General features: G+C 47.8%; 1 protein-coding gene across 2 annotated transcripts in view; it reads left to right on the top strand.

The window, feature by feature from the left end:
• LOC141101794 (BOS complex subunit NOMO3-like) overlaps positions 1-20383 on the top strand; it is a 365568-nt gene that overhangs the window by 81208 nt on the left and 263977 nt on the right. The window lies entirely within an intron of this gene.

Below are 20383 nucleotides of genomic sequence, written 5' to 3'. Positions count from 1 at the left end.
AGAACCTTGGTGAGAGAGGTAAAAAAGAACCCAAAGATCACTGTGGCTGAGCTCCAAAGATGCAGTCGGGAGATGGGATAAAGTTGTAGAGAGTCAACTATCAATGCATCCCTCCACCACGTAGAGCTTAATGGCAGAGTGGCCCGACGGAAGCCTCTCCTCAGTGCAAGACACATGAAACCCCGCATGGAGTTTGCTAAAAAAAAAACCCGAAGGACTCCAAGATGGTGAGAAATAAGGTTCTGTGGTCTGATGAGACCAAGATAGAACTTTTTGGCCTTAATTCTAAGCAGTATGTGTGGAGAAAACCAGGCACTGCTCATCACCTGTCCAATACAGTCAAGCATGGTGGTGGCAGCATCATGCTGCGGGGGTGTTTTTCAGCTGCAGGGATAGGATGACTGGTTGCAATCGAGGGAAAGATGAATGCGGCCAAGTACAGGGATATCCTGGATGAAAACCTTCTCCAGAGTGCTCAGGACCTCAGACTGGGCTGAAGGTTTACCTTCCAACAAGACAATGACCCTAAGCACACAGCTAAAATAACGAAGGAGTGGCTTCACAACAACTCCGTGACTTTTCTTGAATGGCCCAGCCAGAGCCCTGACTTAAACCCAATTGAGCATCTCTGGAGAGACCTAAAAATGGCTGTCCACCAACGTTTACCATCCAACCTGACAGAACTGGAGAGGATCTGCAAGGAGGAATGGCAAAAGATCCCCAAATCCAGGTGTAAAAAACTTGTTGCATCTTTCCCAAAAAGATTCTGGCTGTATTAGATCAAAAGGGTGCTTCTACTAAATACTGAGCAAAGGGTCTGAATACTTAGGACCATCAGATATTTCAGTTTTGTCTTTTTTAACAAATTTGCAAAAATGTCAACAATTCTGTGTTTTTCTGTCAATATAGGGTGCTGTGTGTACATTAATGAGGAAAAAAATGAACTTAAATGATTTTTAGCAAATGGCTGCAATATAACAAAGAGTGAAAAATTTAAGAGGGTGTGAATACTTTCCACCCCCACTGTACATGTACGTCATTGTGCCTGCTCCGGGTTAGGACCATGCAGCGCGCCCCTCCTGTGATTCCAGTTACCGGTAACCTGGTATCGTGATCACTATGATTGGCCTTAGCGATCACATGATACCAATGTAAACAACCTGTCATGAAGGGCTTTCCATTCATAAATGGCTTGCTTACTGTTGTGATTTGTGATTCGCCCAAAGCAATCACGTGATACCTGGCTATACCTTTACCATGTGATTTAGCTGTTGGCAATCACAGATCACAACCGAAAGCAAGCTGTTCATGAATGGTTAATGCATTCATGACAGCTAAAACTGTTTCTTATACAGTGATCCTCACTGTATAAGCAACAATGGTGCCACTGAGCTACTCTGAGCTACTCTGATGACAGGATGTGAAAAAATATATAGTAAAAGAATGTAAAAATGTAAAAATGCAATAAAATATTTATTTAAATTTAATTTTATTTTTTTTATACATATGGTCACCAGTCAGCATACCTTTTCATCACCACACCATTTGTATGATGCTGTACTGCACTACTGACAGTATGTAGTTAAAAAAAAAATAAATAAATAAATAATTTTTTTTTAGTTTATACGTTTTCCAACAAAAAAAAAAACTTAAAAACTTGCCCTGTCTCTTACTAGATACATTAGACTGTCTACTTTCCAAAAAGGGGTCATTTGGGGTGAACTAGTACTGTCCTGACAATTTAGGGCCTCAAGAAATAAGATAGGCCATCAGTTTTTCCTCACCTTTTGATACTTGTCAAATGGACAGGGAGATTTATACTTGTTTACTGTTCTGTCTGACACCCAGATAAACAGGATTAAAGGATACCCCAAGTCAAAAACTAAGGGTATAGGTTAAAAGTTGTGCATTTTTTTTTTTCTCTTACTTGTCCATTGAGGGACACAGGAAGTCATTTACTATTTGGTTATACTGCTGCCTCCAGGAGGATTGGAAACTGGCAATCTAAAAATCTATAAGCAAGCTCTAGATAACCCCTCCTCTACCTCGTTGTTTTTCTAGTGTTCTAAGAGGATGGATGTCTTTTCTTTAGCTCTGCTGCGAATAGTCTGAATATTCGCTGTTTTTTTTTCTTTGAATTGTCAAGTGTTTTTATTAAATTTAAAATTCATTGGTGCCTCGCTATCATTGCTTGAGCTCTAGTCTCTTTGTGGGAGCTATCCGATCATCCTTTCATCATCCAAGCTTCGGACTGCTGGACTCAGTTGGACCTGAAAGTCGTTTTCAACCCCTGGATTCCACATTGAGGTTTCCAGTCCCTGTTCAGGTAGAAAGTTAGCTGTGCAGTGCTTTCCTGTTCCAGAGCTGTTGGCATTGCCACAGGGCTTGCCTTGTCTCTGAAGACTTTAGGATTAACCACTGGGGGCTACCTTGGTATTTGCATAATTGGATGCCTTTAAGACATTTTGAGGCTAAATGCACCCAATTCCTGCGGGTGCTGCCTGCAGCTATATCTCTCTGTGCAGAATTAATCTTCTTGTGCCCCTGGAAAAGACCGCATGACCTCTGTCTCACATTCGTCATCTCCACAATCTCTCTTTTTGATGATTTATTTTTGAGGAAGAGAGGGAGTATTATCTCAGACATAAGAGACAGTTTCTGCCCTTCTTGATGCAGTACATGCTATTTTGCATCTGGAGGATCGCACAACCTTCTCCAGCCTTGGGTCTTTTAAAGTACCCCTACCTTTCCATTATACTTGCTATTCAAGGTTTTCCTAAATGTGAACTGAAATTACCAGGAAGGGTCCTAGACTTCACATGAACGTGCCTTGCACCTGTGGTTTATACCCTCTGTGCATCTGCCAGTGACCAAGCTCAACAGGAAAACCATTAGGCAAGTAGGGTGTTCTTAAGTTTAAATGTTCTATTGACCAGCAGTTGTAATCCCTCCTTAACATCTGGTTTTCATTGGTGGGCACTACCCCTCTCCCTATCCATGAATCTGTCAAACTGTGTCAGAGTGGGTTACATCCCTTAAAATAAACCACCACAGTAAACCCCTTCCTTCTCGAACGTGGGAAGCATTAAAATAGCTTGTTATAAGCATTTAACCAGTTGCCACCCGCCCACCGTCATATGACGGCGGAGCGGTGCGGCTCTTGTTCTGGGCCGCCGTCATATGAGGGCAGCTGATTCACACAGGGCATGTGCGCGATCGTGGGCATGCAGCCCTGCTCTGTCGGTGTCGCCGGGACACAGCGCATCACCGACAGCGATGAACAGCCATTGGGCTGTTGACCATGTGATCGGCTGCGATTACATCAGGCCAATCACAAAGGGGTATTCCCCGCTTTAGACCGCGCATGCGCACGATCAGGAGCGCGCATCGCGGTGGCGGCGTGTTCCCAGAAACACTGCTCGTCACCCACAAGGGTAAACAGCCAATGGCTGGCGGCTGTTTACCATGTGATCGGCTGTGATCCATTCACAGCCGATCACTAAATGTAAACAAAGACCGGTTACTAGCTGTTACCGGCTCTTCTCTCCTCACACACCATTTCCAGTGTGAGGAGAGAAGAGCCAGGAGCAGTGAGTGACCGATCTATGTGCGTATTGTAGTGTACTACACCAACACCAAAAAGAGAACCTGTCACATCGACGCCCCCCCCCATTACAACTGTCACCCAACAGTCACCACATCAGTGCTTATTAAAGTGCACCTGTCACCCATCAGTGCCCACAAAGTGCACCTGTCACCCATCAGTGACCATCGCCAGTGACCTCCATCAGTGACCCATCCGTGACCCTCATCTGTCACCTATCAGTCCCATAAAGTGCAGCAGTCACCATCAGAGACAGCCATCAGTGACCGTCACCTGTCACACACCAGTGACCGTCGCACGTCACCTGCTACCCACCAGTGACTATCGCACATCACCTGTCACCGATCACTTGTCGCCCATCAGTGACTGTCACCTGTCACCCATCACTTGTCGCCCATCAGTGACTGTCACCTGTCACCCATCACTTGTCGCCCATCAGTGACTGTCACCTGTCACCCATCACTTGTCGCCCATCAGTGACTGTCACCCATCACTTGTCGCCCATCAGTGACTGTCACCCATCACTTGTCGCCCATCAGTGACTGTCACCCATCACTTGTCGCCCATCAGTGACTGTCACCCTTCACTTGTCGCCCATCAGTGACTGTCACCCTTCACTTGTCGCCCATCAGTGACTGTCACCCTTCACTTGTCGCCCATCAGTGACTGTCACCCTTCACTTGTCGCCCATCAGTGACTGTCACCCTTCACTTGTCGCCCATCAGTGACTGTCACCCTTCACTTGTCGCCCATCAGTGACTGTCACCCTTCACTTGTCGCCCATCAGTGACTGTCACCCTTCACTTGTCGCCCATCAGTGACTGTCACCCTTCACTTGTCGCCCATCAGTGACTGTCACCCTTCACTTGTCGCCCATCAGTGACTGTCACCCTTCACTTGTCGCCCATCAGTGACTGTCACCCTTCACTTGTCGCCCATCAGTGACTGTCACCCTTCACTTGTCGCCCATCAGTGACTGTCACCCTTCACTTGTCGCCCATCAGTGACTGTCACCCTTCACTTGTCGCCCATCAGTGACTGTCACCCTTCACTTGTCGCCCATCAGTGACTGTCACCCTTCACTTGTCGCCCATCAGTGACTGTCACCCTTCACTTGTCGCCCATCAGTGACTGTCACCCTTCACTTGTCGCCCATCAGTGACTGTCACCCTTCACTTGTCGCCCATCAGTGACTGTCACCCTTCACTTGTCGCCCATCAGTGACTGTCACCCTTCACTTGTCGCCCATCAGTGACTGTCACCCTTCACTTGTCGCCCATCAGTGACTGTCACCCTTCACTTGTCGCCCATCAGTGACTGTCACCCTTCACTTGTCGCCCATCAGTGACTGTCACCCTTCACTTGTCGCCCATCAGTGACTGTCACCCTTCACTTGTCGCCCATCAGTGACTGTCACCCTTCACTTGTCGCCCATCAGTGACTGTCACCCTTCACTTGTCGCCCATCAGTGACTGTCACCCTTCACTTGTCGCCCATCAGTGACTGTCACCCTTCACTTGTCGCCCATCAGTGACTGTCACCCTTCACTTGTCGCCCATCAGTGACTGTCACCCTTCACTTGTCGCCCATCAGTGACTGTCACCCTTCACTTGTCGCCCATCAGTGACTGTCACCCTTCACTTGTCGCCCATCAGTGACTGTCACCCTTCACTTGTCGCCCATCAGTGACTGTCACCCTTCACTTGTCGCCCATCAGTGACTGTCACCCTTCACTTGTCGCCCATCAGTGACTGTCACCCTTCACTTGTCGCCCATCAGTGACTGTCACCCTTCACTTGTCGCCCATCAGTGACTGTCACCCTTCACTTGTCGCCCATCAGTGACTGTCACCCTTCACTTGTCGCCCATCAGTGACTGTCACCCTTCACTTGTCGCCCATCAGTGACTGTCACCCTTCACTTGTCGCCCATCAGTGACTGTCACCCTTCACTTGTCGTTCTCATCAGATTCAAATGCCAATTCCGATTATGAATCAAATTCAGCATTTGAACCGATCGATAGTAGTGGATCGGCAAACGAATCAGAGGAAGAATGGATCCCTCCTAAAAGAGCACGGCGCTCTGGAAACCAGGCAGCCACCAGCAATATACCCCAGGATCAAATTCCCAGGTCCAGTACCAGCACTGCTGTCAGCGATAGACCCCAAAACCAAAGGCCTAGTACCAGCACTTCCGCAGCATCACCCCCAAATGCCAGCACAGGAACTGCAACTACCAGCACTGGAGTGCCAAGTCCCCCAAGAGCCGGGGCCGCTACATATCTCCCAGGTGGTGTTGCCAATCCAACATGGCTGCCTTCCGACTCAGGATCAGCAAGAATTAACCCTTTCACCGCACAGCCAGTTGTGCAGGCCAATACCCCAAATTTTTCTGAAATTGATTGTTTTCATTAATTTTTTCCCAACACTTTGCTGCAACTCCATCGTGGACCAGACCAATTTATATGCCCAACAGCATATTGCCAACAACCCCCAAACTTCATACGCCCGTCCATGTGAGTGGAAGGATTTGACTCTGGAGGAGTTCAAAATGTTTATGGGCCTCACCATAAACATGGGGCTTACAAAAAAAAAATGAAGGACATGCCTATTGGTCCACCCACCCCATTCACCACATGCCCATTTATTCTTCTGTAATGTCCAGGTCCCGATACGAGATAATGCACTTTCTTCATTTCAGTGACAACACCCAGAGCCCTCCCCGCAATCATCCAAATTACGATGAATTATATAAAATTCGCCCACTGATTAATTTTTTTTCCCAACGATTTGCAGAACTCTATGTCCCCGATAAGCATATGTGTAGATGAGTCCCTTGTACCCTTTTCAGGCTGGCTAGGAATAAAACAAAACATTCCTAGCAAAAGGGCCAAATATGGAGTGATATTTTATAAGCTTTGCGAGAGAGTCACGGGATATCTGTATGCGTTCCGCATATACGAAGGAAGAGATTCTCAGCTCCAGCCCCCTGAGAGCCCGGCCTACATGGGCACAACTGGTAAAATTGTATGGGACCTGGCATACCCACTGCTGAAGAAAGGTTACCACATATACCTGGATAACTTCTACACAAGCCTGCCCCTTTTCAAACACCTATACCTCGCACAAACCCTGGCCTGTGGAACCTCCAGAAAGGGCTTCCCACAAGCCATAGTAAATAAGAAATTGCGAAAAGGAGAAAGAGCAACTTTGAGATGCAACAAAGTGCTGGCCTTGAGGTGGAAGGATACCAGGATTGTGTACATGATGTCCACCATCCATGACGACACTACAGTTGAAGTTCAGAGAAGACGAGGTCCCATTGTAAAGCCAAAATGTGTACAAGATTACAATCTGTACATGGGGGGGGGGGGGGATTTCAACGACCAAATGCTTCATCCCTATTTAGCAATAAGGAGGTCCCGTTTCCGGTACAAGAAATTAGCACTCTAATTAATTTGTCCATTTATAATGCCTACATAATTTACACCAAATCCACTGAAAGCCCTGCCCACTTCCTGAAATTCATAGAAGTTGTCACGTCCCTCATCTACCATCAAAGACCCCCCCCCCCAGAAAACCTTCGCTCTGATCCTGTTAGCCGACTTCATGAATGCCACTTCCCGGACCACATTTCACCATCTGAAGCAGGCCGAAGACTCCAAAAAAGATGTCGAGTATGCAGCAATAAAGGATTTCGAAGAGATACCAGCTGCCATTGTCCCCAGTGTCCCTCCAAACCTGGCCTTTGCATTGGTGAATGCTTCAGACTATATCACACATCCCTAAAATATTAGCCCATATTCTTAACCATTTCCCCATTTTCATCATCTGTGCTGACGATTTCCCATGCTTCCTCAAATAACCATGCCACTGCCTTCTATGTGAACTGACCCTGGTCTGTTTTTTGACTATGCCTCTGCCAACCGTTTGGACTGCTTACATGTGAACTGAACCTGGCCTGTTTTACCAACTACGCTTCTGCCCACCACTTGGACTGCTTGCAAGTCATCTGACCCTGGCCTGTTTTATGGACTATGTTTTTGCCTACCGCTTGGACTGATCTGTTGCCCTGCTACTACTGTAGGACACAGGGGTCTCACATGTGAGGGGCTCCAGAAATGTTTTTCTGGATGGAGAAAACAATTTTTTTTTTGTTGTCTCCGGGTTTCGTAATTTCCGGATTAAGGTCTGGAGTCCGGAGGCTTCGTAGAGATTTGGGTGGGTCGAAGCCTCTACCCCTGTGCCCCTGTGCACAGGTCTTACCTGATTGCAGCCCTCAGCCTGCTGCTGACTTACTGCCGCCATCCCCCGCCTGCAGCATAAACTGACCACACCTCTGCCTGCTACCTGGACTATGGAAATAATTAGCTGTAGAAAGAGGCAGTATGTTTATGAAGGGCTGGAGAGCGGTACAATAATGAGTGCAGGGAGGTAACGGTATACCAGGACCAATATTATGGCTGTGCTGGCTGTCTCTGCCTGGACAATTTCTATGGACAAATTCTTTGGCTGTGCTAACGATATCCTTGTGCTGCCTATAGACAATATTCCTGCTTGCTGCCTGGATAATTACTATTGTTGCTAAGCACATCCCTGCCTGCTGCCTGCACCAGTTCTCTCCTCTGGGGACACTACTAAAACCACAGGTAATACTTTTCCCTCCCCGTCTTTCAGGACAGCCACATTGAGAGACCTTGGCTCCTCCTCTTCCTTGGAAACACTGCGCCAGCCCCTATAAATTTACACCTCCCCCTGCCAGTCTCAGTTATTTGTGTTTCCCCCGGTGGGGAGACAGTGCGCTAGGAGCCAGGCCTAAGCAGTCAGGGAGACTGGGGGCTATATTTTTAAGAAGTCCCTAACTAAGAGACAGGGGTCTCTGGGGCAGCGGCAGGCTACTTATCGGCTGCATCTCCTCCACCTCCCCCACTTCGCCGAGCGCTGGTGGAAGTCTGGGGGGGGCCCTCTTTCTCAGCCACAGGGCTGTTTGCAGGAGGCATCTCTGTCCCCCCTGTACAGGGTACAGGCCGCAGTGGAGCCGAGCGGGCCCGACGGCGGGTGACGTAATTTCCGGCGGGGGGGGAGGGGGGCGGGACGTGGAAGTGCGTCCTTTGACCCGCGACTTCCGGTTCCAGGTCGCTTGGCGCTAGATAGAGGGCCGGGCACAGGCTGGAAAGGAGTTTGTTCACTGCACAGGTGGTGTGAAGACTCCACAGGCCGCCCACCAGCATGTCAGAAGCAGATGCTCAGACGGCGCTCAGCGATGCCAGCTCCAGCCAGCCTAAGGTAAGGGTACCCTGGGGAAGGGTTCCCCCTCTACCTAGGCTCTCCCTGCCCCCTTATGGTTCCTGTAGTGGGGGGAGGGGAAGGAACCCGTCTAGGTGGGCGGGGGAGGAGGAGACCAAGTCCCTCATGTTTGAGGTTGACTCTCCCCATGGTTGTATTTCTGTGTGAGGTTTTGTGGCATTTTGATTGGTGCTTTTGTTTTTTTCCATGTTTTTCAGAAATCTTCTGAGAAAAAACCCCAACATAGCTCTAAGAGAAAGTGTGCCTCCTGTAGGGCTACCCTGGGGGAGGCTTGGAAAAAAGTCCTATGCAAGGACAGTATTGATACTTTGGTAAATGAGAGAGCTTCTGAACAGGAGTCAGGGTTAGCAGCATCAGTTAAGGAATTATCCTCAACTTTCCAATCTTTTTAAACCCTGTTTGAAGGGTTACAGGTCCCCCTTAAACCCTCACCTGCAACGCAGAATACAACCCCACTTCTGGCACAGGACTCTGCATCTTCCCTTCCTAGGGCCACTACTTCAGCAGAAGAAGTGGCAGGCACTTCCAGAGAGGAAGCTAGGGAGGAACCAGACAGTGCTACCTCCAGTTCTCAGGATGAATCTGAGGGGGAGAGTAGGGACGGGGAGTGCAGAAGGCCCTCAAGGTACAAGTTGTCCCTTGAGGAGGTAGAGGACCTCCTAGGGGCTATCTACACCACCCTTGGTATCCAGGAGGACAAAAAACCCCTATCTCTCCATGACCAGATGTATAGGGGCTTAAAGGAGCAGAAAAGAAAGGTATTTCCTGTTCATGAGGTCCTAATAGATACGGTCAAAAAAAAATGGCAGGATCCTGAACGAAAGCCCTTCTTTTCTGGGTCTCTTAAAAGAAGATTCCCTTTTTCGGACGATCCTGCCTCAATCTGGAACAAGAATCCCAGATTGGACGCAGCATTCTCGCAAGTGTCCAGACACACAGATCTGGCCTTCGAGGATCTAGGAGCTCTGACAGATGCCATGGAAAAGAGAATTGATTCCCTGTTAAAAAAGACCTGGGAATCATCTCTAGGTATTCTGAAACCAGAGATGGCAGTCACGGTTGTGGCCCGAAACCTCGAGCACTGGCTGACACAAATCCAGGCTCATATTGAGGCAGGTACGGCAAAGGAGACTATTTTGTCGTCCTTTCCAACAATCCTAAGAGGTGTAGCATATATAGCGGATGCTTCGGCTGAGTCAGTGCGCATGTCAGCCAGGACTGCGGCACTTGCCAACTCAGCCAGAAGAGCCCTCTGGCTCAAAACATGGCTAGGCAACAATGCCTCAAAAATTAAACTTTGTGGCATTCTGCTGACCGGTGATCTGCTTTTCGGCCCAGGTCTTGAAACAGTGTTAGGCCGTACCGCTGATAAAAAGAAGGCATTCCCAGTGAAACGTAAAACCCCGAATGAACCCAAGAGGGGGTTTCGTCCACAAAAAAGAAGGCCTCCCAAGACTCAGGAGAAGAAGCCTTGGAGCCAAAGGGGTAAGGGCAAAGGAGGGGCGATTTTTCACCCTCCTGAGCAACCCAGTAAGTCCCAGTGACTCAGGGGTCACAGTGGGGGGAAGATTGGGAGCCTTCCTTCCACAATGGGAAGTAATCTCTCCCAACCAATTTATCCTGGGGATCATACGAAGGGGGTACTATCTAGAGTTTACAGAGACCCCACCACGTCGAAGCTTAATAACGCTTCTCCCTAGGTGTACGGCAAAAGCGGAAGCCCTCCTAGGGGCATTAAAGGAACTAAAACAACAGAATGTAGTGTGCAGAGTTCCAAAAGAAGAAGAAGGGACAGGCTTTTATTCACACGTCTTCCTGGTGAAAAAACCCACGGGGAGTTACAGGTTAATTCTAAACCTGAAATGTCTGAATAAAGTGATTGTCTACAAGAGATTCCGGATGGAATCGATATTCACTGTCAGAGCGTTGCTACCCCAGAACTGTTACTTGGTGTCACTGGATTTGAAAGACGCTTACCTCCACATCCCCATTGCGGAGGCCTTTCAAAAGTACCTACGCCTGGCAGTAAAGGTAGAAGACGAAACTATTCACCTGCAGTTTCAGGCGCTGCCATTTGGCCTATCCTCGTCACCCCGAGTATTTACGAAGGTCATGGCAGAGGCCATGGCTTTTTTGTGAATCAGGGGGGTATCAATTATTGCATACCTAGATGATCTTCTTCTCTTCGCACCATCCTCAGAGCAACTAATCTGGGATCTGAAATGAACAAAGACAACCCTGAGAGGGCTAGGATGGCTACTAAATCTGGAAAAATCCAGCCTTATTCCCGCCCAACAGATTTCCTATCTAGGATACCTGCTGGATTCTACTCAGCTGAGAGTTGTTCTCCCACCAGAGAAAATTCGAAAAGCTAGACCAAGCAGTAGCATGCCTTCAGAGCAAATCAGCAGGTATCAATACGGGTGGCCATGTCAACCCTTGGCCTACTAACGTCTGCCATTCCAGCAGTCCAGTGGGCAGGGCTTCACTTCCGTCCCCTGCAGGCACTGATTCTAAAGATGTGGGACCACAGCCAGGAGTCTTTGGACAATCTGCTTTCGATCCCTCCTCGGGTCAAAAGGTCCCTTTGGTGGTGGAGGAAACAGATAAATCTGTCACAAGGGTTGCCTGTGGATCATTCCAGTATCCAGAGTGATTACTATGGACGCATGTGGCAGAGGCTGGGGGGCACATCTGGGACCTCGCTTGGCACAGGGGACATGGGAAAAGAAGGAGCTCAAAAGGTCCTCCAACTGGAAGGAGCTAAAAGCAGTTGGTCTGGCGCTCAGAGTTTTCAGGGAAGACCTACTGGGGCAACACATCCAGGTCCGGTCAGACAACTCTTCGGTCATTGCTTATATAAACAAGCAAGGTGGCACGAGAAGCGGGGTTCTGTTAAGCCTAGCCACAGAGATCCTCGGCTGGGTGGAAGCCAATGCTCTGTCTCTTTCAGCAGTTTTTTTGAAGGGAGAGGAAAACATAGTGGCCGATTTTCTCAGCCGGACGCAACTGAGAGAGGCCGACTGGGCACTCAGTCAGGAGGTTTTCGATCTCATAGTCAAGAGATGGGGCCTCCCAGAAGTAGACCTATTTGCCTCAAGAAGCAATACAAAGACCCCATATTTCTTCTCTCTCTCAGCAGGTGGGAAGACGCGTGGGGTAGACGCCCTGACACAAAGCTGGCACTTCAGACTTTGCTACGCCTTCCCACCTCCGGTGCTTCTGCCAGCAGTCCTAAGAAAATTCCAGGCAGAAAACACCACTCTGATCTTAGTGGCTCCCTACTGGCCCAAGAGAGCTTGGTTCTCGATCCTCGGTCGGTTTGCAGCGGAACCTCCCTGGCTCCTTCCGACCAGAAAGGATCTCCTATCGCAGGGCCCAGTTCTTTGTCCTCAGGTAGGCCGCTGGAACTTAGCCGCCTGGCTTCTGAAGAAGAAATTCTAAGAAGCAAAGGCTTTTCCGATCAACTGGTATCCACCCTTCTTGACAGTAAAAAGGAGGAGACGCGCCGAATCTACCAAAAGGTTTGGGGGCGCTTTAGAGCTTGGTGCCAAGAAAACTCCTTTAAGGTGCAGAGCCCTATAGCAATCCTGGAGTTTCTGCAATGCAGGGCTGATAAGGGGTTGGCCATCAGTACCCTTAAAAGTCAAGTGTCAGCGCTTAGCACGTACCTAGAGAAATCCTTGGCCACCGACTCCTGGGTGGTCAGGTTTTTCAGAGCCCTTTCAAGACAGAGACCAGTGCAGGGTCCTTCCTTCCCTAAATGGGACCTTTCCCTGGTCTTACAGATTTTGACAGAACCCCCCCTCGAGCCTTTAGAGGAATGTACTCTAAAGGACCTAACATATAAGGCTGTGTTTTTGGTGACTGTAACCACAGCTAGGAGGGTCAGTGAAATAGAGGCCCTCTCAATTAGACCCCCCTTTTGTGTTATGTTTTCGGATAGAGTCATTTTTAAGACTGACCCGGCTTTTTTACCGAAGGTGGCTTCGAAATACCATAGAAGCCAGGAGGTAATTTTGCCAACTTTTTGTCCTAATCTCTCAAGTGAAAGGGAATTTAGGTTTCATACCTTAGATGTCAGGAGATGTATCCTACGTTATTTAGAGCTGACAAAGACTTTCAGAAAGTCAGACTCTCTCTCTTTTTCTTTTTGCGGAGCAAGAAAGGGACAGAAGGCGTCTAGACGCACCATTGCCAGATGGCTTAGAGTAGCTATTACTCAGGCCTACAGGCTAGCGGGTAGAGAAGCCCCCATGGGAATTAAAGCACACTCTACCAGAGCTATGGCAGCTTCACAGGCGGAAAGAGCTGGAGCAACGCTAGAGCAGATTTGCAAGGCTGCCGTATGGTCCAGTTTCACCACATTTGTGAAACACTACAGAGTGGATCTGGTATTAGCAAGTGAGAAATCCTTTGGGCGATATTGCAAGCTGTTGTCCCACCCTAAAGGGTAAGTGCTCGTCTATCCTCTAAATGTGGCTGTCCTGAAAGACGGGGAGGGAAAATTCAAGTTATGCTTACCGGTAACGTCTTTTCCGGTAGTCTTTCAGGACAGCCCTAGTTCCCACCCGAATTTTTGGGGGGTCTTGAGCAAGACCTAAAAAGGGGCACAATAGTAATATGTGATAGTATGTTATTAATGTGTTCTTGTGTCTCCCCAGCTAACCGGAGGTGCTCTAGAAAAAACTGAGGCTGGCAGGGGGAGGTGTAAATTTATGGGGGCTGGCGCAGTGTTTCCAAGGAAGAGGAGGAGCCAAGGTCTCTCAATGTGGCTGTACTGAAAGACTACTGGAAAAGACGTTACCGGTAAGCGTAACTTGAATTTTTTTTTTTAACCCTTTCCTCAGTAGAATTTATTTTGGAGTGTAATTTTTGGTATGTAAATTCTATTCTATGTGTTAGAAATATAAGGGCCTGAAGGTGCTGCTTCAATGATGGGCCTCTGTATGTGGTCAGGCTGTGTAAAAGTCTCACACATGTGGTATCGCCATACTCAGGAGGAGTAGCAGAATGTATTTTGGGGTGTCTTTTTTTGCTATGTACATGCTATGTGTTGGAAATATCTTAAAAATGGACAACTTTGTGGGAAAAATGTTTTTCTTTTTTTTTTTTTTTTTCACATTTTCCAAAAACTTCTGGAAAAAAATGAACCGTTCAAAAGAATCATTATGCCTCATAGATTATACGTTGGGGTGTCTGCTTTCCAAAATGGGGTAATTTTGTGGGTATTTGTACTTTCCTGGCTTGTTAGTGTCTTAAGAAATGAGATCGGTCTTCAGTACATCAGGTGTGATCAATTTTCAGTGATTTGCACCATAGCTTGTAGACTATAACTTTCACAAAAAACAAATAATATACACTAATTAGGGTTATTTTTACCAAAGATATGTAGTTGTATACGTTTTGGCCAAAATTTATTAAGAAATATTACTAATATGCAAAATGTTATGACGGAAACAAAGAGAGGCATTTTTTTCATCAAATTTTCAGTTAACACAAAAAATAAAAAACCCGCTGGTGATTAAATACCGCCAAAAGAAAGCTCTATTTGTGTGAAAAAAGGACGCAAATTTCATTTGGGTACAGTGTTGCATGACTGAGTAATTGTCATTCAAAGTGTAAGAGCGCTGAAAGCTGAAAATTGGTCTGGGCAGGAAGGAGGTGAAAGTGCCCTGTAGGCAAGTGGTTAAAGAAGAACTCCAGCTTTTTCTCCCCAAAACAGATGCATTGTTTGTGTAAATGAATTGCAACCCACTCACTGTCAGTTTTAGTGTAACTTCACTTCTTTAGCTGTATACAGCAGGTTTCTGTGTCTGTGATATCACTCCTTGTCCTGGCTCAATTTCAAATTCTGACTTTGTTTCTTTCATGATACTACATTTGCTATGATCCTTTGAGCCTCTGTAGCTCCAGATTTATTGAATCACTTATAGCAGTTCTGGGAGTTGACGTGGGTGGGTCCCAAAGTTACTGTGGGTGTTTCTGGGCATTCATGTGGGTGGTGAAAGGTTTAAATATGTCATACCCCCTCCTATGTCATTCCTGCCTTTCAGGATGCCAAAGAATAATGGCTTACTGTAAGACTACAGAAGCTAATATTAAGGTGTTTCCTTCATATGTAAATGAATCCCTGTTCAAACTGGTCTGCATATTTAACTGGGCAGGATTGAATTCTAATTGTGATCATTCAATCCTGCCCAGCAGCAGCACAGCTAGCTTTCAGAACAGGCTGTGTATGAAGGGGTTTCCTTCTTAAATAATGCTTTGATCTGTGAGGTGGGACTTGGGAGGTTGGGACTCTTCCTGTAGGTGTGACTGGGTGGGATTGAATGCTAATTAGGATGTATTCAATCCCACCCACCATCAGAACTGTGAATGACGTTACATCATTTGCAGAGTCTGGAAGACTACAAAGGGGGGTGTTACAAACTCTAGCTGCTGCAAGGAGCTGTGCAGGGGACAGAATCTATCAGCACGATATACGGAATGTCACATGATACAAAGTACAACTAAACCCCCAAATATCAGAGGATCTGCAGACAAAAGAGAAACATGGTACAGAGGTATGGTCTGTGCTGGGATTGATCACTCCATTCAGTACTAGGGAAAAGAAAGTTGGAGTTCAGCTTTAAACATGTGTCCTGTATAGGTATGTTGTCCATACAGATGAGCAGAGCACTCTGGTTAATGTGCTGAGAGCAGATGCTACATGGAAGAAGTACCTAACTCGCTTGGTCTTTGAGGAACTGTGTCTCTTCGGACCTACCCTTGATGTTGTCATCAGGGATATCACCGGAGGGCAGAGCATACATCTCTCTCAGCATAAGAAATCCAAAGAAACTCCCAACACTGAAAGCAAGAAAGCTGCTAAGCCCCCTGAGAAGGCTTCAGCATGAAGGTGTGCCCCCACTTTCTTTCTCGTACATCACGGGACACAGAGCCTCGGTAATTACTGATGGGTTATATAGGGTATCACTAGGTGATTTGACACTGGCACACCCTAAACAGGAAGTTCAACCCCCTATATAATCCCTCCCCTTACAGGGATACCTCAGTTTTTTCGCCAGTGTCTTAGGTGTTGGTCACGTGTACAGATGTCCTGTGCTGAGCTCCAAAGGGAATATCCTATATCCTATACTGGGGCAAGCCAGGCTAACCGGATCCATTTCAAAGTGTCCTTTCTAGGCCGAATTGGATGGTACCTGGGCCTCGTGTCCGAAGAAACGAGGTTTTACCTGTAACGCTTCTCTTTTTAGAAAGCTGGACCCCGCGTTTCAGAATTTGGTTTTTATAGCCTTATTCTTGGCAGGGTGCTTTACAGGCCCAGAACTGCTGATCCCCCTATCCATAGGGGGCCTCAGTCTCTGAAGGTTTTCCAAACGGAGCCCACCGTGAGAGGTGAAGATTGGGTCTGTATAACAGAACCCTGCAGCTGGATAAGGTAAGGGAGATTCCACAGAATTTTTTAATTCTAGTAGGTTTCTCCTTTAATTAAATGTATGCTATGCCTATTGTCACCACAGGGGGCTGCCAAGAAGCACATACCTTCACATGCTTGATTGTCTGTCTCAGTGTTCATGCTGCACAGCTCCTCCAGCCGAGCTTCAGGTAGGATGGGATGGGGGGCTCTTCCTCAGGGATATTCCCCCCCAAGATTAGGGGGGCCACGGTGGTCTGAAAGGAGGTATTATACCGCACTGCCGCCACCGCCGCCATTACTATTGGCAGATCCCATCATCTTCTGGCCTCTTTCCTTCCTCCTCCACCCCAGCCTCCCCTGCACGCTTGTCCCGGAGGGTCGGCCCGTGCGGGAAAGTGCACGTTTTTTGAAAAAAACGAGGAGGGGGGCGGGAGGGATGGTCAGAGGAGGGGGGGTGGAGCGTTAGCGCGACGTCCGGCGTGCTTAGACGCCCACATCGCCGGCTGCACAGGCTATAAGAAGCACACTCTTTCAGGTGCACTCAGCCTATGCAGGGACACAGAGCTGACGGTCGCATGTAAGGTGGGACACAGGCATTCTCCTAGGCAGCATTTACTTTGAAACATTTGACTGGGCATTGGTAGCAGCGACAGTTGCTGTACTACATCGCTCAGCAGTCAGTGTTTTATTTGTGTGATACCTCCACCTTGTTTACTTTGCACTATGGGTAGAAGAGGTACAAATACCCCAAAAACCAGAGGCTCTAGGGGATCTCCCTCAGGCTCTGAGGACCTTCCTTCTGCAGCGCCCCAAACCCCCCCCACCCCGAAGGACCTGGGATGGCCGGCCAGGGAGAGCCGTCGTGGTCAGGGGCTGCATCTGCTTCTGGCACTTCAGCCCCTGTATATATTACGCAGGAGGTTTTTTCCTCAACCATTAATGGACTAGAGGAAAGATTAATGGCCTTAATCGCATCTTCACTCAGTGGAAGAAAATGCAATAGGTCTTCCTCTGTTACCCAGGACCCTCAGGCAGAGGAACGCTGGGAAAAATGAGAAGAATCCCTTTCAGAGGATCAGGATGGGACTGATGATTCCTCTTCTGAGGAATCAAGTGGAGAAGGGCCCTCTTCAGCTTCTCAGGATGAGAAGGTGTGTGTTCAGATCCTTGCTGGATTGGTCCACTCTACATTTAAATTACCCGTATCTGAGTCAGTTAAAGAACCCTCTTCTTCTTTGGGTTCACTGAAGCCTCCTCAAACAAGACATGCTTTTCCCGTTCATAATTTACTAGAAAAGCTCATTTATTCTGAGTGGGATCACCCAGATAAACGTTTTTTTCCGCCTAAAAAGTTTTCAACACTTTATCCTATGGAAGAAAAGTTTATAAAAATGTGGGGGATACCGGCTGTTGACGCCGCCATTTCCTCCGTAAATAAAAGTCTGACTTGTCTTGTAGACAATGCTCATATGCTCAGGGATCCTGTTGATAAAAAAATGGAATCCCTGTTGAAAGATATTTTCTCCTTAGCAGGTTCAGTAGCTCAGCCTGCAGTGGCAGTGATCGGAGTCTGTCAATACTTAAGAGACCATGTTAAGCAGGTCCTCAAAGTTCTACCTGAACAACAGGCCCAGGGGTTGGCTAACCTTCCAGCGGCCTTATGTTTTGCTGTTGACGCTATCAGAGATTCTATCATCCAAACCTCTCGTCTTTCACTTGGGTTGGTGCATATGCGTAGAATCTTATGGTTGAAAAATTGGTCAGCCGAAGCACCATGTAAGAAGCTTCTGGCTGGATTTCCATTTCGTGGTGCAAGGCTGTTTGGAGAGTATTTGGACAATTATATCCAAAAGATCTTTAGTGGGAAAAGCACTCTCTTACCTGTTAAGAAAAGGAGTAAGCGTCCTTCTTTCAAACTGACTCTTTCCCCAGTGCCAGGGGCATCAGCCTCCAGGCAGTCGCGACGGCCTCCTCCGTCAGGGTCCATAAATAAATTTCAGCGTCGACCCCAGGGACAAAAAGTCCTGGGGGAAGAAGCCTACTAGACAAGACGCTAAAGCCTCTTTATGAAGGGGCGCCCCCGCTCGCTGGGGTGGGGGGAAGACTGCTACAGTTCTCAAAGCTCTGGCAGGAGGATTTCCAGGACAGATGGTAATCTCCACGGTAACTCTAGGTTACAAACTGGAGTTCCAAGAATTCCCCTCTCCTCGTTTCCTCAGATCAAGTGTCCTCAGAGATCCAGAGAAAAAGCAGTCGCTCCTTCTAGCATTAGAGCGACTATTGTCGCAAAAAGTCATCGTGGTGGTCCCCACGAAAGAACAAGGATTGGGATTTTATTCCAACCTTTTTACGGTTCAAAAACCAAATGGAGATGTCAGACCCATCCTGGATCTAAAGGATCTAAATCGATTCCTAAGGATTCGATCCTTTCGCATGGAATCAATCCGGTCAGTAGTCTCCATCCTACAGGGAGGAGAATTTCTGGCATCAATAGACATCAGAGATGCGTATCTGCATGTACCCATTTTTCCTGCTCATCAAAAGTACTTGCGCTTCGAAATAGAAGGACGCCATTTTCAGTTTGTGGCCCTGCCTTTCGGGCTAGCCACTGCACCTCGAGTGTTTACAAAGATCTTGGCTCCTCCTCTGGCCAGATTAAGGGCTCAGGGTATAACTGTCATAGCATACCTAGACAACCTGCTCTTGATAGACCAGTCAATAGCCTGTCTGAGCGGGAACTTGATGACCACAGTCAACTACCTGGAACACCTAGGTTGGATTCTCAACCTAGAAAAGTCCTTCTTAAAACCAGTAAGAAGACTAGAGTATTTGGGCCTGGTCATAGATACAAGCCAAGAGAAGGTATTTTTACCTCAGGCAAAGATCAGTGCCTTAAGAGAGCTGATTCAGGTAGTCAGGACCAAAAAGGGTCCTTCTCTTTGTATGAGGCTGCTGGGAAATATGGTGGCTTCATTCGAAGCAGTTCCCTATGCTCAGTTTCATTCAAGACTGCTGCAACACAGTAACCTGTCTGCTTGGAACAAGAAGGTACAGGCATTAGATTTTCCGATGCACCTGTCTCCTACAGTGCGTCAGAGCCTCAGTTGGTGGTTAATACCCGAAAGCCTGCAGAAAGGGAAATCCTTTTTACCGGTTACCTGGACAGTGGTAACAACGGATGCCAGTCTTTCGGGTTGGTGAGCAGTTCTGAAGCAGTCTGCAGTCCAGGGGGAATGGTCTGAAATCAAGAGTACCTTTACCCATCAACATTCTGGAGATCCGTGCAGCGTATCTAGCCCTAGGGGCCTGGAATCTCAGGCTACAGGGTTGCCCCGTCAGGATCCAGTCCGACAATGCCACAGCAGTGGCTTATATCAATCATCAGGGAGGCACCAGGAGTCGTGCAGCTCAGAAAGAGGTGAACCGTATTTTAGTCTGGGCAGAAAAGTATGTGCCATACATATCGCCAGTTTTCATTCCAGGGATAGAGAACTGGCAGGCGGACTATTTGAGTCACCAGCGGTTATTCCCAGTGGAATGGTCTCTTCACCCTGATGTCTTTTGGGCCATATGCCAAAGATGGGGGGGATACCAGATGTAGATCTCTTTGCGTCCAGGATCAACAACAAGGTCGACAAGTTTGTGGCAAGAACAAGAGATCCTCTTGCATACGGGACAGATGCGTTGGCGATTCCATGGCATCAGTTTTCACTGATCTATGCGTTTCCTCCGATTTTGCTACTGCCATGGTTCCTTCGCAGGATCCGGCAGGAAAAGAAGTCGGTACTTCTGGTGGCCCCAGCGTGGCCCAGAAGAGCTTGGTTTGCAGAGATGGTAAGAATGACAGTGGGTTCCCTGTGGACCCAACCGTCACGTCCAGACCTATTCTCTCAAGGTCCAGTATTCCATCCTGCCTTACAAAAGCTAAATTTGACGGTTTGGCTGTTGAGACCCACGTTCTGAGGAGTTGTGGGCTTTCAGGTCCTGTGATCTCTACTTTAATCAATGCTAGGAAGCCAGCTTCCAGAGTGATTTATCATAGAGTTTGGAG

This window comes from Aquarana catesbeiana, linkage group LG06, assembly GCF_042186555.1.
Source record: "Aquarana catesbeiana isolate 2022-GZ linkage group LG06, ASM4218655v1, whole genome shotgun sequence".
Taxonomy (NCBI): Eukaryota; Metazoa; Chordata; class Amphibia; order Anura; family Ranidae; genus Aquarana; species Aquarana catesbeiana.
Note: the sequence above shows the minus strand (reverse complement) of the source record. Positions and strands in the feature narration are given on the sequence as shown.